Here is a 27,814-nt window from a genome sequence, read left to right as displayed (position 1 = left end):
TTTTCCAAACTATTCTTTTGCATTTTATAAAAAAGTAACAATTTTATAATAGTAACACAATTTCACCTCTAAGATTGTTTCTTTCTTTTTTTTTTTTTTTCCTAAGGTTGTTTCTAAGCTTGGGAATTAGTTTACAGGAGATGGTAACAGACTTTATTTTAAGGATAGGCCATTTAGAATAATGGGAACAATGGATTGGGAGCTCAAAGTCCTGTGTCTTCCTCAGAGCTCTGTAAGTAACCAATATTTCGATGGAGGCCACTATTCTTCAAAGTGCACAGAGTCATTTGTGATGTTTGTTCAAATATAGATTATGGGATTCCACTTCTAGATATTTATTGTTAGTAGCTCTAGCGTGGGGACCACAGATCTGCATATTAAGCAAATTCCCCAGAAACTGTTCTTCTGACTACACTTTAAGAATCACTACCTTAGGCAAGCTAACTCCTCTGGGCTTCAATTTCTACATCCATAAAATGAGGGAGCTGGATTAGATAAGAATTTCACATATTGTTAGCTCTTAATATTTTATGACTCAATTAACGTGTTTCCTATTTCTGGGAATAAAGTCTTGATCAGTCAACATACATAGCACTCAAGTGACTTAAAATCTCTTCCTTCATTAGTGTATTGCCTAAAAGAATATTTTTCTATTGCTATACATATTGCTACCTTTTTTGTATCCTTATTACTCATGGTAATCTCACATGTCTACTCCCAACAGCTGCCCATCACAGAACTTGTCAGCAAGGAAGAGGCAACAGAAAACCATCACACATAGCTATCAAGGACACTTGGGTGGCTCAGTGGTTGAGTACTTGCCTTCAGCTCAGGGCATGATCCTGGAGTCCCAGGATCGAGTCCCACATCAGGCTCCCTGCATAGAGTCTGCTTCTCCCTCTGCCTATATCTGTGCCTCTCTGTGTGTGTGTGTCTCTCATGAATAAATAAAATAAAAAAGATCTTTAAACAACAAACAAACAAACATAGCTATCATCACCCACTAATATCCCAAATTGATAGTCATCCAGTATGTGCTGTTTACTTCCTTTACGGGGAAAGTACTATCTTGAAATATGGAAATGTCTTCCTTCTCTCAAATAAAAATCCTTCTCATTGGAGGATTAACCATATATCCTAGTTTTGATCTATGATTCTATATGGAATAGTGTAACTCCTCCCTCATGTGATAACCACTTGAATACAGTCTTTGTTCCATACTTAGTTTCATGTCTTCTTATACACTATTGATGCTTAGCTGCCTTTCAGTGGATGTCTCCTAAAATGAGGGCCTGTCATCTGAGCAGTGTCATTTATACTAGGACTATGTAATGCCCAGGGAAGGGGGTCACATTTAAAACTTGTATCACAGAAAAAGGGAGTATCTTCCTAATATATTATTCCAGAGTAAGGTTATGTGTTTACTGAAATCCATATATTGACCTGTTTCCTTTCTGGAACAGGCCTAGAAAAAGCTTGTATTACTCCTGAGGTTGTGCAGGTAGATCACTATTGCCTTCACCACCTCTTCACACCAAAAAGGTCAATGCAGCTGCTGTTGCAGATTTTTCTTACTATTCATGGGAATTCCCCAACACAGCCTTACCCCATGTCCAATAGTCCATAGCCCTTATTTCCTTCCCAGGGGCTTCCCTATTGCCAATGAGATAATACAGGCTGTTGGATTTAGTTAGTGGCTTGTTTTTTTCTTTTGTCAAGAGGATATAGTGCTTAACTAAGGAATTTTTTTCTTTTTTCCCCCATCACCATGGCCACCACCCACCAGACAGCTGAAGATGAATATTATCTTTAGGGGAAAAAGAAAAATTAAGAGCTGAGATATTAACATAAACAGTGGAAGACATAAGGCAATGGAACAGCAGTTTCAAGGTGAAAGAGGGAAAAAAAAGGCAGGTATTATGTATCTAGCAAGAAATTCTTTAAAAATAAGAGTTAAATACAGATATTTTCAGACAAGATGAGAATATCTGTTGCTAGCAGAACCATACTAGAAGAAATACTTTGTTCAGATTGAAAGAAAATTATTACACATGGAAGCATGGGATTACAGAAAGAGACAAACAGAACAGAGTAAATGGATAGGTAAATATGCAATGAAATTTTTTACTTTGCAAAAAGACTGTTTTAAAGCAAAAATAATAATGTTTTATGGGATTTAAGGTACATGTGAAAGTTGATTATATGAGAACAATAGCAAAGAAGTGCGGACAGAGCTGAAAGCTTTGTCCATTATTTGTGAGATGGCAAAATTTTAATTCCAGGTTTTATTAAGTTAAAGATGCATACTTTAATGCAAAGCATAAACAATACTAGGGTATATAAAATTGTGTTAATAATAAAAAGATGACAAAACATAAAATATTTTGAATACTTGAATAACCAAAAATAAGATATGACAGAGTGGCAAAGCAACCAAAAATGACTGGAAAAACAGGAAACAGAACAGTCAGCTTGAACTTAACCAGACTAGCAATTACATTAAATGGAAAACTAACAAAGAAACCTAAATACTCCAATTAAAAGATGGAAGTTATAAGAAGAGATTTTTTTTTTTTTTAAACACTGTGACTCAGTATGGGCTATCTTCAAAAGACACCTTCAATATAAGGACACAGACAGAAGAAAGGTAGAAGGATGGAAAAAGTTAAGCCACATAGGCACTGGCATTAAAGAGAAAGATATCACAGTGATTAAAGGATCAATTTTATAGGAAGATGTGACAAGTCTAAATGTATACACGACTCATGTACTAATTTAAAATATATGATGCAAAACTGACAGAACTAAAAGGATAGAGACTGATCCACAATCGTAATTAGGGAATTGCACATACATATCTCAGCCAGAGATAAAACAAGTTATTTAAAACAGCTAATGTAAAAGATTTGAAAAATTGTGTTAACGAACTTGACCCAATATTTATATAACAACTAACAAGTGGAGAATACACATACTTTTCAAATATACATGAAATAACAATACAAACCATACAGTGTGCATTTTTTTAAAGATTAATTCTTTTTCTTAAAAGATTAATTGATTTATTTGAGAGAGTGAGTACATGAGTGGAGAGAGGGATAGAGGGAGAGAATCTCTTTTTTTTTTACAAGTAGAAAATTATTTTATTTTATTTTATTTTAATAATAAATTTATTTTTTATTGGTGTTCAATTTGCCAACATACAGAATAACACCCAGTGCTCATCCTGTCAAGTGCCCCCCTCATTGCCCGTCACCCATTCACCCCCACCCCCTGCCCTCCTCCCCTTCTACCACCCCTAGTTCGTTTCCCAGAAATAGGAGAGAATCTCAAGCAGACTCCCTGCTGAGTTGCAGAGCCCCACCACAGGGTGTGATCCCACAACCCATGAGATCATGAACTGAGCCAAAACCAAGAGTTGGAGGTTGACTAGACTGAGCCACCCAGGCACCCAAACTAATTTTTAGTAGCTTGCAAAGGACTGACTCATTCAGAGTATGTCCTCTAACCACAATGATAATTAGCTAGAACTCAGTAACAAAAAGTTAACTAGGAAGTCCCCAATGTTTGGAGATTAACAACATAAATCTAAATAGCCCATGGGTCACAGAAGAAATCAAAACAGGCATGAGAAAATATTTTGAATTAGAAATAATGAAAATACAACATATCAGAGGCACCTGGGTGGCTCAGTTGGTCGGGTGTCTGCCTTCAGCTCAGGTCATGGTCTCAGGGTCTTGGGATCCAGGCCCCTGTAGGGCTCTCTGCTCAGTGGGGAGTCTGCTTCTCCCTCTCCCTCTGGGCTTTCTCTCTCTCTCACTCAAATAAATAAATACAATTTAAAAAAATACAACATATCAGAAGCTATGAGATGATGTTAAAGTAGCCCCTAGAGGAAAATGGACTGACTTTAATGCTTATATTAAAAAATAGTTCTTTCATCCATTTTGAGTTTATCTTTGTGTATGGTGAAAGAGAGTGGTCTAGTTTCATTCTTCTGCATGTGTATGTCCAATTTTCCCAGCACCATTTATTGAAGAGACTGTCTTTCTTCCAATGGATAGTCTTTCCTCCTTTATCGAATATTAGTTGACCATAAAGTTCAGGGTCCACTTCTGGGTTCTCTATTCTGTTCCACTGATCTATGTGTCTGTTTTTGTGCCAGTACCACACTGTCTTGATGACCACAGCTTTGTAGTACAACCTGAAATCTGGCATTGTGATGCCCCCAGATATGGTTTTCTTTTTTAAAATTCCCCTGGCTATTCGGGGTCTTTTCTGATTCCACACAAATCTTAAAATAATTTGTTCTAACTCTCTGAAGAAAGTCCATGGTATTTTGATAGGGATTGCATTAAACGTGTATATTGCCCTGGGTAACATTGACATTTTCATAATATTAATTCTGCCAATCTATGAGCATGGAATATTTTTCCATCTCTTTGTGTCTTCCTCAATTTCTTTCAGAAGTGTTCTGTAGTTTTTAGGGTATAGATCCTTTACCTCTTTGGTTAGGTTTATTCCTAGGTATCTTATGCTTTTGGGTGCAATTGTAAATGGGATTGACTCTTTAATTTCTCTTTCTTCAGTCTCATTGTTAGTGTATAGAAATGCCACTGATTTCTGGGCATTGATTTTGTATCCTGCCACGCTACCGAATTGCTGTATGAGTTCTAGCAATCTTGGGGTGGAGACTTTTAGGTTTTCTATGTAGAGTATCATGTCATCGGCGAAGAGGGAGAGTTTGACTTCTTCTTTGCCAATTTGAATGCCTTTAATGTCTTTTTGTTGTCTGATTGCTGAGGCTAGGACTTCCAGTACTATGTTGAATAGCAGTGTGAGAGTGGACATCCCTGTCTTGTTCCTGATCTTAGGGGAAAGGCTCCCAGTGCTTCCCCATTGAGAATGATATTTGCTGTGGGCTTTTCATAGATGGCTTTTAAGATGTCGAGGAATGTTCCCTCTATCCCTACACTCTGAAGAGTTTTGATCAGGAATGGATGCTGTATTTTGTCAAATGCTTTCTCTGCATCCAATGAGAGGATCATATGGTTCTTGGTTTTTCTCTTGCTGATATGATGAATTACATTGATTGTTTTACGGGTGTTGAACCAGCCTTGTGTCCCAGGGATAAATCCTACTTGGTCATGGTGAATAATTTTCTTAATGTACTGTTGGATCCTATTGGCCAGTATCTTGTTGAGAATTTTTGCATCCATGTTCATCAGGGATATTGGCCTGTAATTCTCCTTTTTGGTGGGGTCTTTGTCTGGTTTTGGAATTAAGGTGATGCTGACCTCATAGAATGAATTTGGAAGTACTCCATCTCTTTCTATCTTTCCAAACAGCTTTAGGAGAATAGGTATGGTTTCTTCTTTAAACGTTTGATAAAATTCCCCTGGGAAGCCATCTGGCCCTGGACTCTTGTGTCTTGGGAGGTTTTTGATGACTGCTTCAATTTCCTCCCTGGTTATTGGCCTGTTCAGGTTTTCTATTTCTTCCTGTTCCAGTTTTGGTAGTTTGTGGCTTTCCAGGAATGCGTCCATTTCTTCTAGAAAGATCTAAATGTGAGACAAGATTCCATCAAAATCCTAGAGAAGAACACAGGCAACACCCTTTTTGAACTCGGCCACAGTAACTTCTTGCAAGATACATCCACGAAGGCAAAAGAAACAAAAGCAAAAATGAACTATTGGGACTTCATCAAGATAAGAAGCTTTTGCACAGCAAAGGATACAGTCAACAAAACTAAAAGACAACCTACAGAATGGGAGAAGATATTTGCAAATGACCTATCAGATAAAGGGCTAGTTTCCAAGATCTATAAAGAACTTATTAAACTCAACACCAAAGAAACAAGCAATCCAATCATGAAATGGGCAAAAGACATGAAGAGAAATCTCACAGAGGAAGACATAGACATGGCCAACATGCATATGAGAAAATGCTCTGCAGCACTTGCCATCAGGGAAATACAAATCAAAACCACAATGAGATACCACCTCACACCAGTGAGAATGGGGCAAATTAACAAGGCAGGAAACAACAAATGTTGGAGAGGATGCAGAGAAAAGGGAACCCTCTTACAGTGTTGGTGGGAATGTGAACTGGTGCAGCCACTCTGGAAAACTCTGTGGAGGTTCCTCAAAGAGTTAAAAATAGACCTGCCCTACGACCCAGCAATTGCACTGTTGGGGATTTACCCCAAAGATACAGATGCAATGAAATGCCGGGACACCTGCACCCCGATGTTTATAGCAGCAATGGCCACGATAGCCAAACTGTGGAAGGAGCCTTGGTGTCCAACGAAAGATGAATGGATAAAGAAGATGTGGTCTATGTATACAATGGAATATCACTCAGCTATTAGAAATGACAAATACCCACCATTTGCTTCAACATGGATGGAACTGGAGGGTATTATGCTGAGTGAAGTAAGTCAGTCGGAGAAGGACAAACATTATATGTTCTCATTCATTTGGGGAATATAAATAATAGTGAAAGGGAATATAAGGGAAGGGAGAAGAAATGTGTGGGAAATATCAGAAAGGGAGACAGAACGTAAAGACTGCTAACTCTGGGAAACGAACTAGGGGTGGTAGAAGGGGAGGAGGGCGGGGGGTGGGATTGAATGGGTGACAGGCACTGGGGGTTATTCTGTATGTTAGTAAATTGAACACCAATAAAAAATAAATAAAAAAAATAAAAAAAAATAGTAATGGTTCAAAAGCAATAATCTAAGAGACCTTCTCAAGTGTCTAGTAAAAGAAAAAAAAAGTATCCTCAAGGGACGAAGAAAGGAAACAAGTGAAACCAGAAGTGTGGCACTCCAATCACCCATCAATAACAATTAGGATAGACTGCCCCAGCTATCAGCAGATAGCCTCTGGTGGTCCAGCGCCTTCAGGGTTTGCCTCAATTACACAGAACCTCCTCACCCAAGGGCATGCCCTTCTTGGGCAGCCCATATCCAGTGACTGATTGAGGTGGAGATATGAAGCCCCAGACATCTGAGCCCAAAGCAAGACATTCCTGATAGCCTATCTACCCATAACGCTCCCTGTAGGGTTATCTGAGCTTTTTCAGGATAGATCAGTCAGACTTCTGACCAGTGAGCTTTCAGCCTTCTCCCTGCCATAGGAATTAATCTCTAGTAAGTCCACTGCATGGCAAACTCTGTCAGAGTGTCTACTTTGAGAGACAAATTTGCAGAAATCCATGGAAAAGAAAATGGACCCAAAATACAGAAAATTAACAAAACTAAAATTTAATTATTTGAAACATTAATAACATTAATAAATACCTAGCGAGACTCATTAAGGCAAAAAGAGCAAACAAAAATATTCAACAAAAATTTTTTGTTTGATACAACACAGTTGATACAGAACACTTGTATTACCATGAGAATTCCTCATTTTGTTCTTTTATAGCCCCAACCAGCTCTCTGTCCTCATTCCATTCCTTCCAACCCTAATCCCTGGAAATCACTATTCTACATCCTAGAATTTTACCTTTTTAAGGATATATATAAATGAAATTTTATAGTATGGTTTTTATTACTGGAGTTTCTCATTCAACACTGTTCCCTGGAGATCGATCTAAGTTGTATGTATCAATAATTCATTCCTTTTTATTGCTGAGTAGTATTTGATGGTATGGATATACCGTATTTAACCATTTACCCATTGAAGGTCATCTGGCTTGTTTCCAGTTTTAAGCTGTTAGGAAGATGGCCCCTATGAATATTTATGTACCAATTTTTAAAAACATGTATCTAACCTTTTCTGAGATAAATGTTCAAGTGCAACTGCTAGGTTATATGGTAGTTGCATGGTACAATAGGCTAGAATGTGTCTCCTTGAAATTCAAATTTGGAGCCCTAATCCCCAGTACCTCAGAATGTGAGGTAATTGTAGTTGGAAATAGGGCTTTAAAGAGGTAACTAAGGTAAATGAAGTCATACAGGTGGGCCTTAATCCAGTAAGACGAGGGTCATCCTAAGAAGCAAAGAGTGAGATACAGACAACATGAACAAGGGGCAACAATGTGAGGGCACATCGAGAAGGTAGCCAACTGCAAGCCAAGGACAGAGGCCTCAAAAGGTGATCTTGGATTTCCAGCCTCCAGAGCTATGAGAAAATAAATTTCTGTACTTAAGCCACTTGGTCTTTGCTACTTTGTTATCGTGCCCCAAGGAAATCAAGGCACATGCCTGGTTTTTATAAGAAACTGCCAAATTGTATTCCAGAGCTGCTGCATATTCCCATCATTAATGTGTGGTGATCAGTTTCTCTGAACTCACTCCAACATTTGATATTGCCATTAGTCTTTATTTTAGCCATTGTGACTGATACGTGGTATCTCATTTCATTGTTGTTTTAATTTGCATTTCCCAAATGGCTAATTACAGTGAACATCATTTCATGTGCTTATTTTCCACCCTCTTCATAAAACATGTCTTAATGTCTTTTTCCCATGTGCTAATTAGATTTTTTGCTTGCCTTTACAGTTAAATTTTGTTATATAGCCTAGACATTGATCCTTTTTTGGGTATGTGGTTGGAAAGTATTTTCTTCTTGTTTATAGATTGTCTTTTCATTCTCTTAACAGGGTCTTTTTGCAGGGTAAATTTTTTTTTTATTTTATTGAGCTCCAATTTATCAAATTTTCCTCTTACAGGTCTTACTTACTTCCTTACTTACAGGTCTTACTAGTGTCAGTTTGAGGGTTCCTCTTACTCTTAGGTCCTAAAGACTTTTCTCCTATATTTTTTTCTAAAAGTTTTATAGTTTTATTTTACTTTTAACTTTAGTTAATTTTTATATGAAGTATGAAGTTTAGGTCAAGATTCAGTTATTTAAAAGGCTATCCTTGGGCAGCCCCCGTAGCTCAGTGGTTTAGTGCTGCCTTCGGCCCAGGGTGTGATCCTGGAGACCCTGTATTGAGTCCCGTGTCGGGCTCCCTGTATGGAGCTTGCTTCTCCCTCTGCCTGTGTCTCTGCCAATCTCTCTCTCTCTCTCCCCCTCTCCCTCTCTCATAAATAAATAAAATCTTTAAAAAAATAAAAAAATAAAAGGCATCCTTCCTTCAATGAATTGTATTATCAGACTCTAAACAGGGTATGTGAGTCAAAAAGGCTAAGGATAATTGTCTGACATAAGAGCCTTTATGAAGATTCCTAGATCTTATTACAGCAAAGCAAGCATGCTGTGGGTCTCTTTCGTGTTCTGCCTTCAAACAGTGTACGTAAGCCCTCTTCTTCCTTCCCTAGCTGAAGATATAAAAGAGAAATGAGCATAAGACCTAGAATTTTCTTCAGTGGTGTTTATAGGGGACAGTCTTATTCTGCTCTGATTTATGGTTATGGTTGTGAGTGATTGATGCTTATTTGACTTGTATCCCTGGGTTAAACCTCTAGCTTACGTGAACCCAAGGAACCAGCCCAATGATTTAAGACTTGCCAATTCCAAACACATATTTGGCATTCAGTCCCCTCTCTGCTGTACTTAGCAGACTCTCCTAATCTAGATTCCCACCCTCCCTTGGCCACTGTGCACTTGCTTCATCCACACCCTTTTGTGAAATTACGAGTACTTCCACTGTTGGTCTTCCTTTCCCTGGAAATGGTATTATTAGGTCACTTGGCAGAAGGAGGGGAAGAGAGCTGAATATTTGATAGTAGAATACAGAGGAGTCATTAGTTCTGAATATCAAATATTTCTTCTCATTCTGGACAAATGAATTACACCACTCCACCCCTCTGGAGTTTAGAAAACCATGTGGCTTGCATTGGCTAATAACATATAAGCTGAAATAATGTGTTCTGTTCCTGGTTGAAGTCTTTTTTTTTTAATTTTTATTTATTTATGATAGTCACAGAGAGAGAGAGAGAGAGAGAGGCAGAGACATAGGCAGAGGGAGAAGCAGGCTCCATGTACCTGGTTGAAGTCTTTAAGAACTCTAGTGCTTCACCATCGGCTCCCTGTATAAATTAGTGAGGGTTCACATTGTAGAGCCTTCATCAGCCTACTAACCTAAGCAAAAACAATATTAAACAGAGTCCTGGCAACCCAAAAGAACATGTAGCATAAGTGACAAATAAACGCTATTGTTTTAAACCACTAAATTTGTTTATATTTTACCATAACTCCATCCGTCTTTATCAATATAATCCCAATGGCATTATATGCATTTACTTAGTTGTAACAATAAAGTTAAGTGGAAATCCAAATTTAAATTGATCTTTATATGTCTATAAGGATATTTATAGAAAAAAATACTAATTGAAAAAAAAATTATGGTCACACCATGTTCTTAAATTAGTTCTACAAACACAGTTTCTAGATGCAGATCAGTGACAGCCTTCCATGGGCTAAGACAGAAGCACACCAAAACTCATTCTGGGCACTGAGTCAATACTTGATATTTTTTTAATAAATGTAATCTCCAAGAGTGAAGTGAAATGAAGCAAAATGATGACCAGAAATAACTAAGTAGTATTTCAACTGTCTGACAGCAGTGTAGGAACAAATAGTTTAACAAAACTTTATACCCATCGAGCAAGATGCTGGATGGATAAAAGAAAAATCGCAACCCGTTACACTCTAATCTTGGATAAAGCAGATATTCAGGAGATTATGAAAGGAGAAATGTGCTCTGTGTTCTAAGGGACCACAAAGGAGGGGTAAATGTCATGGTATCCAAGTTTATACATCATGGCAAATAATCATTTTCAGCTCAAAATCTCATCAGAAAGTTATGCTCTTGATTAACCAGAGCAAAATTTAATCCAGAACACATACAGGCAGAACCCAGGAGAAGCAAGCCAGAGAACACAGTGTACTCAGATGAAAGAGCCAGAGAAGTGCAGAGCCCCGCAGCAAAGACAAGAAGCCACATCTCACTAGGAAGTAATTAGAGACAAGAATTTCACAGAGCTCATGGAAAGCAGTTAAAGCTCCCTAGCAATGAAACTGATGATGCCTGAACCTGCTTAAGGTGAACTCTGAGCAAGTGTGTAGGCAAAGACAGATTCTCCGTAACTTCAAGGACCTCAAAGAAGAAAACTGTGTTGGGTTCACACAGGACAATCAGCAAATGGTGGTCCTGCAAGGCAGACTGGTCTGTACACCCAGGCTGGGAATGTAATCAAGACCATTTTTTTTAAGAAACCTCAAACTGGGGCTTTCAGTGATTCTTTGGTGAGGACGGAATGTATATTAATAGCAGTGTACACTAGTAATCAATAGCCATGTGACTGTGTATATATACATTTAAACTGTGAATTATTCTGAAAAGTTATGCTCACATTTACAGCCACATCTATGGTTTTCATGAGAGTGTGAGTTTATTCATTGTCAACTAAACCTACTTCTGTCTTTATAAAATCCTGACCTAAAGAACTGTTTTAGGAAAAGAGAAAGGCAGTTTGTGTTGAACTGCCACAAATATTATCCAGAGGGGTCAAAATGAGTTACAAAGTACGCCATATGAAATGGCATCTTGACAGGGCTGTTCCAGTGTACTATACTCACATCCTTTTATGATGGATGATGAAGGAAAACTGGTAAAAGGAAAAGAAAGGATTAGGGGGAGGGGAACAAAAATCTATAAAAATCAAACCATAACATCTCCTTCCACATCATCACATGTCAAATCATATTTTTCTTTCCTTTCTCCAAAACATGCACTTTAAGCAGGTCTATGTGCTCTGACCTGAAATTCTATGTCTAAGAGTCTAACCCTAGGAAATGACTGAAGATGTCCATGGAGATTTATAAGCAAAATGCATTCATTACAGAATTAATAATATTGAGGTGATAACAAATTTTTTAAAGCTTGTAACTATTAATAAGAAATGCAACTGATTTTTTCCAAATTGGGAAGAAAATATATATACAAAATCTGAGTAGTGATTCCAAATTCTAAGAAATGCAAAACTATGATCAACCCAGCTCATATGCCAATGAAAACCCTCTAACCATTGACTAACTGCTCACAGAACTCAAAGTGTTGAAACAATCGTCATCCTAGATCTCAGGGAGTACATTTTGGATCTCCTAGGAGTACAGCAAATATGAATGAAAGAATGGTACCAAGAACAAATTGTTTTAGGTTTAATGGACTTAAAATAGAGAGGAGCAATGTAAGATGAAGATGGGAGAGTACTCAGAAAAAAAAATAGAAATACACCTCAACAACAAATTAGGTGTACTTTGGTTTTTGTGGGTATGTGTGTACGCGTTGTGTATGTGAGATATTTTTCCTGAAACTTAAAGGTAAAATTAATGAATTGACAATCAATCAAATGTTAACAAATAGTCCTGCTAAATCTAAAGTATCTTCTTTGGCAATAATTCTCACTGGCCTCTATGTAGTAAAAAGTAATAACAAACAGCGTTTTTCTCCATTAAAAGATGGTGACAGCTAAAGTCGAAATGCCCAACAAACTGTGAGAAACTTTATGAATCCTCCTCAGTCATTCCCAAATAATAATGGTGACCAAGCCAAGCCAGCTGCCTGCAACCCTCACCAGCCTCAGAGCTCCTAATGTCAAGCCCAGGTCCCACTAACAAGAGTGTTTTCACTTCTGTTTATACCATACCCTTCCTATCCACTGCTCCAATCCTCCCTGCCTACCCCCTTCCTTGGCACTAATGAAGATCTACTCCGTATGTATTTATTACCACATTTTAGTGACCAGCCATATTTTGAAACCACCTGAAGTACTCATGAATAGAGATGAAAAGGAAAAATGGATAAACAGATGAGACAGATGAATATGGACAGGTGCAAGGCAGCCTGACTGCAAACACACAAAAATTCAATTTCTCCTCCCAAGGAGTTTATAATCTGGCAGGAACCAGATGTGCAAATCAGTATAATACACAACTGCTTCAATACAGAGATTCACAAAGTCTACTGGCACAGGGGGGAAAGGAGCACCCAAGTCCACCAGGGGAAGATGGAAGAGGCTTTCCAGAAGCATTTGAGATTGAACTGAAAGAAGACATAGGAATTTTTGGAGCAGGGCTGGGAGGAGGCATTCCAACCAGAACAACTACATGTGGAAAGGCAATGATGAGGATCTATGAATCTGGAATTGCTGAGAGGAGGGCTGGGGGAAGAGAGGTGGGAGATGAAGCCTGAGAGGTTCATCAGCAGTGGCCACTTCAGGAGCGACCAAGAAGAAAAAGTCATGATGGCAGAACATGCTATGGAAAGGAAAAAAAAAAAAAATCAACTAAAAGATACTCGGTGTGGTCATAAAGGTAATGCATGCTTCACCTTTTTTCTTTTCAGAGTCTGTTTTGTTATTCATATTTATATATTTTAAATTTAGTTTTAATGTGTTCTAAGTCATGGCTAGATAAAATGAGCCTGTATGATGAGTAGTGTATAAGTAACAACGCAAATAACACCCATTCACCTGGTTTCAGGAACTGGAATGTCACTATCATCTGTAAAGCCCCTCCCAGGCCTATTGTAAGGCTGTCAGGGACCCCACAGACATACCCCAAGACTTCCAAAGTGAGCCTGTCAGATCACCAGTCCTGTGGGATCCTGCGGTAAGGGGGAGCCATGAAATATACTTGGGAAAAACTAGCACACTGGCCCATCAATGCCTTACAATAGGCTGCCTGGCCTTGCTGAACCTGGGTCTCTCCAACTGGTTGGACCACACTTTCCTCTCTCCTTTACTTTTCTTTTTACTTACCCATTATTTATCCCACAGAGTCACATTCTGAGGAACTCACCTACTGCATCTTGCACTAAGGAATGTCTGTTGCCAACCTCATTGCCTCAGGTGAGCTTTCCCAGAAGGGCCCAAGTTCTGCTTCAGGCATACAGGTAAGCAGCCTTCTCTGCCAAGGAGTGGATTCATTTCCTTACTTCACTGCAGAGGATTCAGAATATCAATTACTGCGACACATGACAAGTCAATGATACCTGTTAGAAGACCTGTTGCAAAGCCTCTCCTACTTGGCTGTAGCGGGATAAAAATGTCAACGTCTTATTCCCCTCCCCCTTCCTCAAAATAGCGCCCCAAACTCTATGCCAATGGTTGTGCTTTTTCAGGCAACAAATGCACACTTTTCACTTTGTATCATGCATTGTATCACTCATAATTCAACTGATCTTTAAGAATATCAATGTTTATAGGTGAAGTAAAATCCCTTTTCCCTAACTCCTTTCTGAAGGCCAATTCTTTCATTCATTGCTATTCATTAAACAAATACTTATTTAGCACCTACTATAGGCCAGACACTACTCCAAGGCTGTGGATGTGGCTGTGAACAAAAGAAGCCAAGATACCTCCACTCTAGGCTTATGTTCCAGGAGGGACACAACTGATAGATTAATCAAATGAAAAAGCAAAACAGAAAAACAAATGTAAACTTATTATTATCATGTGCACATATACACCAAAATATAAAGATGGTAAGTGGTGGTAAGTGTCACAGTATAGATAGATAGAGTGAGCAGGAAAAGGTGATAGGGAATAAGATGAGGGATGAAATTATTGTAAATAAGCAGTCAGGGAAGGTGTCAGACAAGTTGTGTAAAAGAACCAGAAGTTTTCTTTCTCTCTGGACCATCTCATCCTATGTGTGCTTCCCTAAACTCCTGTGGCAGAGGAATGCCGGGAAAATAAAATAAAATAAAATAAATAAATAAATAAATAAATAAATAAATAAATAAATAAATAAAAATAAAAATAAAAAATATATATAGCCTTGCACCAGTGGCTGCCTTTCCCATCCCGCTGTGTAGGTCCCAGTTGCAGAGACTATGGAGAGTCACCTATCTCAAGTTAGCAGACACTCGGGTGAATGAGTAACTTGGGATCACAGTGATGAGCCCACTTTCTTTTCTCCAGAGTGCACAGATATGGGACACCTGCCCTGAGGACACAGGACAGGACAAGATCTGGGTGTCCTGCATATGTTTACAGGAGATTCAGGATTTTCACCTTAAATAATATTGTTACTGCCTTTTATTTTTCCCTAATCGTGACTCTGTCCAGGAGGAAGTCTCTGTTCCACGATAGTGGCAAACACTCCTCTAACCCTGCTAGTTTTCTTTTTTGCACAGGAAGAGAACAGAACTGAGGTCAGACTTTAGACAATAGTGGTATGTAGCCAGAATTCAATGACATTAATTATTTTCATGGTATTTAATTTTGCCTAAAATAAACTGATTCAAGCAAAAGTGAGTCTACTTAAAGCAAATATTCAGTAAATGGCAGTACAAGTGAGTTTAGATGTTGTAAAAACTGTGAAGTTAGAGCACTATAACTGAAGTTAGGAAGACACTGTCCTTGGTTCATAAGAGCTAAAAGCAAATCTGTTGAACTCCCTCTTCCTCTCGGATTCACATACCATTAGACAGTGCATTGCTCAAAAAGCCAGAGTTACCGGTGATTTTTATCACTGCAAAATGTATGGAAATCTCTTAGCCTGTGTCTAAATACTTTCTTAATGATATGAGTATTCTATCAATAACCAGTATGTGATTTCAGTTCTCTTTGAATCTGCAAGCTACCCTTGATCCCTTGAAAAGTTTTTTTTTTTAATTTAAGATTTTATTTACTTAATCTTGAGAGACACAGAGAGAGAGGCAGAGGGAGAAGCAGGCTCCCTGCAGAGAGCCTAATGTGAGACTCAACCCCGGGATCCCAGGATCCCAAGATCATGACCTTAGCACCGCTGAGCCACCCAGGTACCCCCCCTTGGAAAGATTCTTGATGTGAGTTTGGAGAAAAACAAGCAGCAATCATGAATACACCATCTCTGACTGAAGAACTAACAACTGTTTCAAGGATTCCTTATGACATCAATTACTGGAGGGCAAACAGCCTCCCTGGTGACAAGAGAGGGTAACTGAAATTTTTTGTTCAACTAAATGACCAGAATTATTTTTTAAAATCCTGGTATCTGTCATTAAGTACCCTAGAAGGAGTTGAAAATTCAACCCAAAGCAAAGATATTTTAACTGGGTCAACTTTGCCAACTGAGCCAATTTCTGTTAAGTATCCATCCATCCCTCATGTCTCATGTTCACACAGGAGATACAAAAGGAGCTGATGCTGCAATAGTGTTAAAAATAAAATATCTCCCCCTAAGTTTAAGCATATTCAAAAGTAACACTCCTGTAACACCTAAACCTTTCTATCCACTCCTTCTCCTTCCCTGCCAACCTGTCTGCAGATAGACGGTTTGGAAAGCCTGGAAAAAATATTTTTTAGCACAAATCATCATTATAAATCAGTCAACACATTAAGAAGACAAATTTTTATTCCTCCTCTTTTCCTCTCCCCCTCTTTCTCCTTTTCCTCTTTCAAACACACACACAAACACACACACACATGCACACGTGCACGCATATACACACATACACCACCTATCCAGAATGTGAATCCACGTGTGGATTTTATCCTTCAAAGTTCTCAGGTTTTGATATCTTAAAACTTTGGATTATTTCTATCCAAGAAACCAGTAAATCTAAACAACCCCTTGACTGTTTTTCGATTCTTAATCACTTAATTCCTTGAAAAATAATTTAAAATTCAGCTTTCTGTACTCTTCCTATCCTCTAAAAGTAGCTTGCTTACACTTGTTGGTTGCTATTAAAGTCATTTCAACATAGCTCATTCCTGAGACTGGCTTTCTACATAACAGATTGAGAAAAAACTAGACAAACTGGTTGAGTGTATGAATCATATATTCTCAATGAAGCCATGGTGGGTTAAATATCCTATGCAAGTACAGTAAATCCACTGAAGGAGTGGGTGCTATAATGATATCTGAGAGGCAGGCAAAGAGTTACTCCACTGATCTCTGTGTCCTCTGCCTTCTGCTCACAACAAGGCCAAACGGTACAAAATGATACACAAAGCCAGTGGTGCCACTGTACCAAAGCCAATGAGACTACATGAGTTCACACTGTCTTTCTGTTGCTGGAGTCTACATGGGCTGGAGCTAGCTTACTTTTAATTTAAAAAATTTTCTGTGTGTGTTCTGGCAACTTCAGCTCAGCTCCAAAACATAATCCAAACACAAAAACTATAGTTTTCAGCCTGGCTCCACATGGAGTGTCTACAAAGGCCTACAGTGCACCTTGGATGACTTTCAAGTTTTTCAAAACCATCTGGAGTCTTTTAAAGTTGTCATTATTTAAAGAACCTGCAGAGAGGGGAGAAAGCAATTTGGGTCTCAGGAGAAAAAGAAGAAATAAGATTTAAGGTAGTCAACAAATGTGGAAAAATCCAGGTATTGTCCCCCTCCAAGTGCTCCGGACATTATCCACCTTCTTCCTACTGCTTTAGCTGCCCTCTCCTAGGTGGTTCATCCTCTATGGATACAACCTGCCTTGAAGTAGAAAGAAGTGGTCTGCTTTTGTCTTTTCTTTGAAAGACCTTGGATCTTCTCATTCTCCATAATTCTATCTTGTTATTTAAATCTACACAACAGCTGCTTCTCCTTTACTTTTCTCCTACTGTCATGGGTATCTATTGCCAAACCTTGCTCTGAATTTGCAATCAGGTGATTTTTATTCTTCTAAGTCTCTGTTGCCAAATTCTGGCACAACCATACTTTATTAATGGTAACTTCTCTGTTTCTCATTTCTGATACATTTATGTTTTTGAGCCCTTCCCTAAAAGATCTCCCTCTGCTTCTGTGACCTCTACTTCCCACTTCTACAAAGCTCTTGACTAGAATATAACCATTACTTTCCTTCTGTCACACTCTTCGGCACCCACCTACCACATTTATTATTTCTCACTCTCTGCATCTCATCTGCTTTGGTCATAGATTTCTTCATGACCAGCTTAGGTTATGATTTCCTGTTTTGCTCTCTTTAGCCTTAACCAACTTGCTTCTCTGTCCCAATCTTACTACTTGAAGTAATTTCAAAGATCCACATTAGCAAAATGAAAAAAAATTTAAGACATAAGACTTTAACTGAATTTCCCTTGAAAAGCACAAAATAGAAGCACAATTCACAGTTGACCCAACTTGACCCAACAATGTTCCTCAGTGAACTCCAATAAGAGTGATTTATTATCCATGCATCTATTCAAAAACATACCCTGTCAGTATCATGAAAACCCCCTAAGTATTGTTCAGGAGTAAAAAGGTACATTCAGTTCACATTCTTCCTATTAGATAACGTGGTCTTAATCAGCAGAGGCTAAAAATAGAGATTTCTTGTTCCTGGAAATGATTGACTCCAATTTCTCTTTCCAATGAATTTGAAATGAGAAGTTGAAGGGTCTTTGCCTCCTGGGAACATCCAAAAGAAAATTAAAAACACATTTCTTTTACCAGTATTCTATAAACATAAGGTTGATGAGTACATTTAAGCTTTGAAAAACTTTTCCTATGCAATGTATAACCCAGAGAAATACATCATTCCTGCTCTAGAATTGAATATTTTATGAGTCTTGAACTCTTACAGAAAGAAAATCAGTCCTAAGCCTATGAAATGCAATCTTCCAAAATATAGTTTTACTACTAAAGACTAATTTTATCTTTTTTATCTTGAGAGTTACTTGAAGTATTTAAACATCTATCTATCTATCTATCTATCTATCTATCTATCTATCTATCTATCTATTATCTATCTATGCAATGGTTTTCCTTTCCCCCCAATTACTGAGATGGTTGATCTGGTCACTAGATTATATTGATGATCCAAACATAGTCATCTGCATGAGTAAATCAACTGCAAACAATTTACAATGTTATGTTTCTTAGTCCTCAATTGATTCAGATCATGTGTCATCCTTCTCTGTTTGGACATAAAGTTAAGAAAACTGAAGTTTTGAATATGTCTAAGTTGTGTAGAGACCGGAGTTCAGGGTATTAAAAGTCATTTCAGTTAATCTGGAATGGTGATACCTGAAGATGAAGAAAGCTCAGTAAACACTGATTACACTCACTCCCTGCCATCCCAGGCCTAAACAAATCACCCAGAACGAACACCAACCAAATCCTGTTTTTACTTAATGATTACTCCATGCAATTGTGACTATACAGAATTTGATTCCAGCATTTCAGAGCACTAAAAGTTCTAACTGAGCATTCCAAACCCAAATATAGGTTACAGTTTACTCTTTCATACACAATTTCCTTAAGGAAAAAAGTGCATTGTCACTGCTATCAAAGCTGAAAAACAATAAATACCTCTGATCACAAAGTTTAGCAATTTTCTCTAAGAATGAGGAGCCACATTTCATATACTGTTATACTTATATATCACTGGATCATTTTTCTCCTGATAGCTAATCTAATCTACTTCTTGGCAAGTAATTCAGATCAACAAAAAAATTGATTTAAATCTTCTGGGCTACTTAGGGCTAGACTGTTGTTCAATTTTAAGTCTCTTTTAGGAAATCAATTTGTACTCTTCTATCAATTAACAGCATTTGTTCATAGACTCAAAATACAAATTGAGTTTTAAATGTCTCTGAATATAATAGTGAGAGTAATAAATGAATTATGTTTACTTGTAGAAAAAAAAAGAGGAAATAAAGAGAAAAGTTATCCAATATGCTATTAAGAATTAAGAGTAAAGCAGAGCACTGCTGGTACAAAGAACTGAATCTTACCTGTCTTCTCCACTACACTAAGTGCCAGAAAACCACATGATTTGAACAGTGAAAAGATGATGCCTTTGGCTGGTTTTTCAAGGACAAAAGAGGTAATACTAGGTTGTTAAATATACAGGCACCTTTCTCACAATACTGCTATGCAAATGTCAACATCTTCAAATAAATGGCAGGCCACTAAAAAGCTAATAATTAAGTCTCAGTTTTTTGGCTAGAAATAAAAAAAAAAGGTGACACACATCTAACACATAAAAATCATTGTGATTCAACTATAGGAATGAAAATGGCTATGTGTAGAAATAATTCAGTTGCAAATATCTAAGAAAATCAGAACTTTTTAAATCTAGAATGGTCTTTAAGAGATGAAATATGAACTGAGAATATAAAATTTAGAATCCCCATATTCAGGTAATGATTTTTTTTTTTTTTTTTTAGTAAATTAGTCTGCTGTCAAAGAATGAGTCAATAATAGATATATAAAAGTTTGAAGGGCTATCCAATTCAACCTTTGAAATAATGCATTCATTTGAACCCTGCAGTGGAAAACACTCTGGACTCTCTCATTCAAAAAAGTATTTAGGATAGAATACATATAGTATATTGAGTCAAGTGAAACAAAATGTATAGTAAAAAGCACCAGAAGAAGTATATTAAAAGTAAAAAAATGGGGGCACCTGGGTGGCTCAGTGGTTGAGCGTCTACCTTTGACTCATGATCCCAGGGTCCTGGGATGGAGTCCCACATCAGACTCCCTGCAAGGAGCCTACTTCTCCCTCTGCATTTATCTCTGCCACTCTCTCTGCGTCTCTCATGAATAAATAAATAAAATCTTAAAAAAAAAAAAAGTAAAAAAAATGTATGCCTTTTTAGTGGGAGGATGACCAGTGAAATTTTCCTACATTTCTATGTTTTTAGTATTTTTTTCCCTAGATTGAGCATTTATAACTTTTATAATCACAAAAGAAAAGAGGATGGGAGCCTAAGTTACTCATTTATATACCAAACATTTGGGGAGCACCGTCCTTGACAAAAGAAATACAGAGTATTTCTCAATTAAATCCCAGAACTACTTACATCCGAGTCTCCTAGAAATGTTTTATCTAGAAATCATGAATTTCTAGACACCTTATCCTCTTGAGTGGGAGTCAGAAAGCTGCATATCTGGTAAGCCCCTCAAGGGATTCTTCTGAACACTTGAATAAGAAACTCTGCTACCGAGACCTATTGGAGGAACCTCTACACCTGACTGATGTGTGTGGCTTCCCTAAATTGAGACTTAGAGAAAAAGTGATTTGATAGGTAGAAAAAAAAAGAGACAAGAAAAGGAGATCAGGATGACACTAACATCCAAACATTCTAGATCAACATTTCTCAATTCTAACAGTCCCGTTATAATCATCTGAAACTCTGTTCCTCAAGGATGCCAAGCACTGCTATCAGTTGGGAGTTTGTTCAAAATGCAGATCTTCAAGTGAAGGCCTTGGATCTACTGAATTCGAATCTGCATTTTAATAAAATTTTAGGATAATCTGCATCCCTATTAAATTTAAAGAAACATGTTTGAGAAGCAGCCTAGCTCAGGCCTTCTAAAATGGATGTTTCATTAATTGACCCTCAGGTAGCATTTCTCATCTGTCTTAACTCCTAAATTTGAATATGTGTTGAGAAGAGTTTGAATTTCTTTGCTTTGAATAATGCTTGAATTCACCACAATTGTACCACTTAATTACATAAAGAGTAAATGAAAGTACCCTTTCCACAAGGGAATTATTGTTGATAATTTGGTATAAAGTATTCTCGATCTTTCCCCTGAATTTATGGAACTATCTCTCAATTCCTTTCTGTACTGGGTCAACTGCACACACTATTCCCCATTTCTGAAAGGGACTTCTCTCACTATTCACTTGAACTCCAACTCATTCTTCAGGTCTCATATTAAAAAGTCATTTCTCAGGGCACCTGGGTGGCTCAGTTGGTTAAGTGTCTGCCTTCAGCTCAGGTCACGTTACAGGGTCTGGGGATCAAGCCCTGCTTTGGGCTCCCTGTTCAGCAAGGAACCTGCTTCTCCCTCTTCTTCTGCCTGCTGCCCTCCTTGCTTATGCTCTCCCCCTCTCCGCCAAATGAATAAAAATCTTTAAAAAGAAAAAAAAAAGTCATTTCCTCAAAAAATTTTTGATTTTTTTCCAAAATAGTTGTTTTTCTGGTACTTGCTTTTTAAAGAGTATTTTATTTTTCTGTCTCATCAACAATTTTGTAATTTCCTATAGTAATTATGACCAAAGGTGGGACATATTTTTAATGACCCTTAGATACACAATACAGGAAAACAATCATCAATACTTCATATAGTATTGAAACTTAGCCTAAGCACTACCATACATAGAGATTTGTTACATAACTGAAAAAGAATGAATTTCATCTCAGTTTGGGGACCATGGTATCAAATCCTAAGATTTTGAATTCACCATCATAAATGATAAAAATCATTTATAACTCAATTTCTTTGGTAATTAAAAAAAGTCCTTATAAAATCCTCTTTCCTTCTGTGTAAAGCTATTCTTTAGAGTCATGAATCTTTTATCTGCATAATTTTAGAACTCCTTTTGTGAACGTTTATTGTATTCATCATCCAACAAAAGTGTTGGTGTCTAACATTGCCAATGAATACGATACTCTGTAGCTTAAAAATCTTTGGTTATTATCATAGTACTGTTTACCTTGAATCACAGGACCTATACTAAATGTTTACTGCTGGATTTATGTTTGCCTTATCCCTTCCTTATGTATTTTTTAAATTATAAAATTGAATCAAATTATTTTTTTTTGTAGTGAAAGTAGAGTTTATTAAAGATACAAAGAGAGAGTGAGAGATACAGAAAGGGGATGAACATGAGTCTCATCTTTGCTTGGGGTCTGGGGTCTTTATTGGTGATTGTGGTCTGGTGCACACGTCCTCCAAGGCATCCAAGAACTGGTCAGGGCCAGGACAGGGTCCAGGTAATTTCTCATATAATAGAAAGTGAGCTTATAATTTTATGACTTGATAGCCAATTCCCAATGTGAGATGAAATTCATTCTTTTATTTTCAGTTATGCAACAAAGCTCTATGTAATCAAATTAATTTTTAATCATCTTACACCCATTTACAAAGAACATGCAAGTCAAGCATGCCAAGTATTTCCTCCTGGGCAGAGTTTTAAATATATGAATGTAAACTATGTCAAATCTTAAAATTTCTATAAAAATGGGTTGTTACAAAATCAGCCAAGTGCTGAGATGATTACTGAAACCATTCCCTCGTGAATACTTTATCATTTTTATTCTGCTTTCTCATTTTTCCACAACCTTTAAATGCTTGATTTTAAAATGTTCCTCTTCTCTCCCTCATTTTTAAGTTTTTGTAGAGTCTCAGAATAGTTTCTCTTACATGCTTTTGGCATGCAGACTTTAAAGCTTATTCAGTTTCACTTTTTTATACACATGAAGCAAATAACCAGTTAATATTATGGTCAGAACTCACTTCTGGCAGGGACTGATTATGACTGGACACGGGGGACACTTTCTCTCAGACATTCAATCTCCACCTCAAAAGCCTATGCAGGAGGAGGCAGTTATGAGAAAAAAGAAATGCTTATATGCACTTACGCATATAGAATTATATTAGACAAACCACAAATTCTGGTATTAAAAACCATGGGTGCTAGCGGGTACGTTAAATAAATTAGTTAATTCTCTGCGTAAGAGACATCCTTCAAGATAAATGTGATAAACCAACTTTGTTATTTTCATCATTCAGTCTATCTCTTTTTATTTTGTTTGGATTTTGGCTCCATAATCAAAGACTGAATTAAGAACAGTAGTTCAGTACAGTGGTGTTCCATGGTGTGTGGCAACTTCTCATTAACTGCTCCCAATGTCCCTGCCCTTGTGAAGCTTGCATTCTAATCAGTCTGTCAATATGATAAGCAATCAAATACACAAAAATGTATCTGTTAGTGGTAAGTGCTGTATTTTCAGCATGTTTTATCCTCAAATCAATATAAAAATATACCCCTGAGTTTCTTGTAGTAATTTCTATGTAAATCTTTGTTTACACTAGCATGTCAAATGCCTAATTCTAATTGTTAGCATGTGCCTAATATAACTCTACTCTTCCTTTTTTTTCCAAATCTTTTTGTTACATTCTGAGAGTCTGTGTTATATTTCAGCAGTGTTAATTCCATTCGTAGTTATTATTACAAATGGTATTTGGAGTTAATTAAGTCTTAAGTGTACAGGTTTTTTTTTAAGTACTGATTCATTTGGGGGTAAACTGAACATTTAAGGAACATTAAAGTAGCCTAAAAGAGAGATTACAAATTAAGAAATAGGATATAGAAGACCCAAGGGAAAAGCATTTGATCAAGAGATGAAAGATGATTAATAAACTCAAAAGGCTACAGAAAAATCAAGTAAAGCAATGACTGACTCTGACAGTTGCTAAGTCAACAATCGCCTTATATTTTCAGCAAGCTGAAATAAAAATAGGAGGTAGAATCAATTGTAAATAATGCATTTGATCCTTTTTAGAGATCTTTCTCTCTTTTCTTTCACTTCATAGTTGCACTTTATTTCTTTTTCCCTCTACCTGTCTCTCACCCACACCCACAATTACAAACAGTGGTATGAAGAGGAACCTGGGCATACAACAGTTACTGATTCTCACTAAACATCTATGGCTATACTGATCATCTGAGCTGATTCTTTAGAACAGAATTCCCTGCCTCATCACTCATTCAAACAGAAAAACCAATCTCTGCACTTACGCACCCATGCTGTTGTTCCAGCAACTCTTAGGAGCTGATTTTCCAAACTCAGATGTGATAATTTCAGTTTTTATATACTGCACCCCAGGACTTTGTCATATGTTTAGAGCCATGGACTCCTCTTTGTTCTCACTTGCTTCTTTGCTAATTCACGGCTACAGAAATATAGGAGAGACTTTTCTTAAACAGACATTTGGTATGAGTCTTTGACCAGCGCCAAAAACGAAATTAAATTCCACTGACTACAGAGTGAAGAAACAGGTCAGTAACTTCTTTACTAAGTGGTTCCCTCTTTTTAATTGTTTTGACTATTTCTGAAGAAATAGCAACTTTTACTACTTGGAAATTGCATTAATATCTAATACTGCCCTGCCGATCTACAGTCCTGTGGCCAAGCTAAGTTTGTATGGTGGAAGCAACATAGGTGAGGGTCTAGAGATTTAAATTCAGTCCAAATTGTGCCTCTTTCTAGTTGAGCAGACTTCAGCACACCACTCCATTCTCTGAACTTTGGCTTCTTAACTTCTCAATTATAAAACAGAAATAGCACCTTCAGAATAGTTATTTGGTTAACTGAGATAGTGTGCTATACCTGTTCACTGTAAATATATAAAGGAATATATCATTAGGAGAAGGAATATAGCTTTACAGAGCTAGAACCAATCAGATCTGTATTCAAATTCCCACCTTACCATTGATGAACTATATGAACCTAAAAAAAAAAAGTGAACGTCTGTGAACCTCAGTTCTCTCAAATGTGTAAGACAGAAAAGAATACTAGCCAGCTTACTATTTGTTATGAGGATCCATAATCATGTATGTAAAATATTTAATGCCCAGTATAGAAGATGCTCAATAAATATTATATATTATTAACTTCATTATTGCTACAATTGAGAATATCCAAAAGTTTTTGAGTGAGAAAAACCATTTGTATAAAGAAATATTTTTGTCTACAAGCTAGATGAAAAATGAGAGGAGTAAAAACAAGATGAGATATTTTAGGGACAGAAAGCATCCACATCCAGTCTAATGTCCTGGCTCATTTTCTAGAACATTTCATTTAATTCAGCCTTCCTGAATTTTTTACCAGACTCCTCATAGCTCTTTGGAAGGAGCAAGGTTATTATGTAACCAGGACGGGAACTGTCACAAATCTTAATAATTCCAAGGACCCCTAAGGCCCTTTCTCCTCTTGTTTTTGTTTTTGTTTCAGTTATATGCAAATCATGGGAGATGTGGACTTCATTTATATTTAGGTCAGTTGTTATTTTGCTTTGGCATTTTTCTTACTATAAACCTAGATATAATAAAATCCCCAAATGAAGCTATTTTATAGTCCTATTATATTCCCAGAAATCACTCTTCTTTACTGATAGGTCATTTGGTATATCCCAACCACCTAAATTGGTTTTGGAAGACAGAAGTATAAAGAGTAGATGTTCAAAGTACTTGGAGTGAATTGCAATACAACAGCCATGGAAAACTCACTTTTATTCAGCGTGCCTAAAACTCACCCTTAATTTCAATCCACAGCATCTGCTCCTATCAGACCATTTCAAGTCAAGCCACTCCTCTAGGTCCTTTCAAACACCTTATCTCTAAAATGCACAAAACAGATCAAATCATCTCTATTCATAATTCTAAATTTATAGTCATGTGTTTGCTTCTAAATATTGGCCTTGATCTCTCATTCCAAATTAAATTAACTTTCAAAAGCAAATCTAAATCAGAGATAACCATATGCTCTCATCTCAGTAACAGGCACATAAAGCTATTTCTAGATATTATTTTATTATGTAATTATCAGTGATTCCATTTTTAGGGTTTGTCTTGTACTATACTGACCACAGGAAAATCTAGGTTAGAATGCATGACATCATATACAACTCCTGGACAAATTATATCAGTAACACCTGCATATCATATATAAAAACACCAGGACAGAAGCCAGAAAAAGGCCTTGGAGCACAGCCAAACTCCAATCTTGGAGGCCACATCTAGCACAAGTGAAGCAGCACTTAACTGACTTCACATGTGATAGATGGGCTCCCCAGGGCACTACCATATCAGTCATTGTCACTGTTATGTAGAGGTGCCTCTTGGCATGACTATGGGGGTTAGGTGGAAGGAGAAACTCCCAAGTCACTGAAAAACTATTAGTAACTCTGTTTATTAAACTGGTTTATTTTCTTCATTTGTAATGTCAAACCAAATATCACAGCTGCTTCTGTAAAGACATGAGAAAAGCCTCTATCAAGCAGAGGGAATAAACATATAGGAGCCTTTTGTGAAAAGGCAAAATATGAATAGACAGTCAAGACTAAGAGGACAAAAAAAAAATGCAGGCAGGAGGACAAGCAGCACTCAGAAAGAGGCGTACTTATTTGAAGAAATGACAGCCTTGGAGGTGATTACCTGGCTAAGAGTCTAATAAGAAATGCCACTCTCAGACAGCCCAAAGATTTATCCAGCTCAGTATTTTGTCTTACACAGTGGCCCTAAGCAATTTTTTTCTGGAAGGATTTGACTTCTGTCACTGCCAGCAAACTTAATTTTTAAAAAAGAAGGAAAAGTAAGTGCATATCTAGACCTCCCTATTCCTTTATAATGTGTGTAGTAATTCTAGAAATTTCTAATGGATCTCACAGGGAGTTGTAGCTGGAGGGATGGTTCTTTACTACCTGTACCACAGTTCCAGTTTGAAAGGAGAATCTGTCCTAGAAAGTACAGCTTCTCAATATTTTAGCTGATAGGTCAGAAAACAGACTATGGAACATATTATTGACAGGAATAAAAACAAAGTAGAACCTAAAGTGTCCTCCATTTATCATTACCAGAGAATATCAGGAACCATCAGCCTAATTCTTTTTAAAATATTCGTAATTTTTATCATCTCCCTTGTGTTATTTTGATTTCCCTCAGACTCTTTCCCAATATAAATCTAAAAAGACATAGGGGAAGTTCTTGATCAATTTTTGGTTGAAAAGTCTATAATCAGAAAGATAAGAATGTTGAAGTTTCAAAAGCTGCTTCTGTCTGAAAATCAAGCATTTAACCCTGCTTCCAGGTACACCACAAAGATAGAGTTCAGAGACCCAGGCTCTGTCCTGAGTGGCAAGACTTGTAAGATAAAGTCCCTCCTGATGTGGAGTCCCCAGGACCTACTGCCTCAGGGTTAAAAACCCAGACTTGACCCACCTTTTCTCAACCCTGGTGGACTATGGAAAGGGCTGTCTTGACAACATGTGCAACTGAAGAAAAGGACAAGAAGAGGGAAAGAAGCTGTCTCTGAAGGGCTGTGGTTTGAAGACAACCCTAGCATGACTGGACCTAGGGTATGACATTAAAGGTATTCAGAAACCTTGAAATTGGTTTGAGGCCACCCAAATAA

The 27,814-nt window shown here is 37.3% G+C and overlaps 2 long non-coding RNA genes across 6 annotated transcripts in view; both read right to left on the bottom strand.

The window, feature by feature from the left end:
- Nucleotides 1–27,814, bottom strand: part of LOC111092486 — a 491,589-nt gene that overhangs the window by 190,604 nt on the left and 273,171 nt on the right. The gene's annotated exons all lie outside the window — the stretch shown is intronic.
- LOC111092488 lies at nucleotides 5,508–19,016 on the bottom strand. Of its 2 annotated transcripts, XR_005355620.1 has the most exons (4): nucleotides 18,906–19,016; nucleotides 13,758–13,897; nucleotides 9,939–10,034; nucleotides 5,508–5,561 (listed from the first exon to the last, which is right to left on the bottom strand). It is a non-coding gene; the product is annotated as an uncharacterized LOC111092488 (long non-coding RNA). The 2 variants fall into 2 exon arrangements; XR_005355619.1 differs by lacking the exon at nucleotides 5,508–5,561 and having other exon boundaries at nucleotides 9,884–10,034.

Source organism: Canis lupus, chromosome 2, assembly GCF_011100685.1.
Source record: "Canis lupus familiaris isolate Mischka breed German Shepherd chromosome 2, alternate assembly UU_Cfam_GSD_1.0, whole genome shotgun sequence".
NCBI lineage: Eukaryota > Metazoa > Chordata > Mammalia > Carnivora > Canidae > Canis > Canis lupus.
The sequence above is the reverse complement of the archived record's forward strand: the minus strand, read 5'-3'. Positions and strand labels throughout refer to the sequence as shown.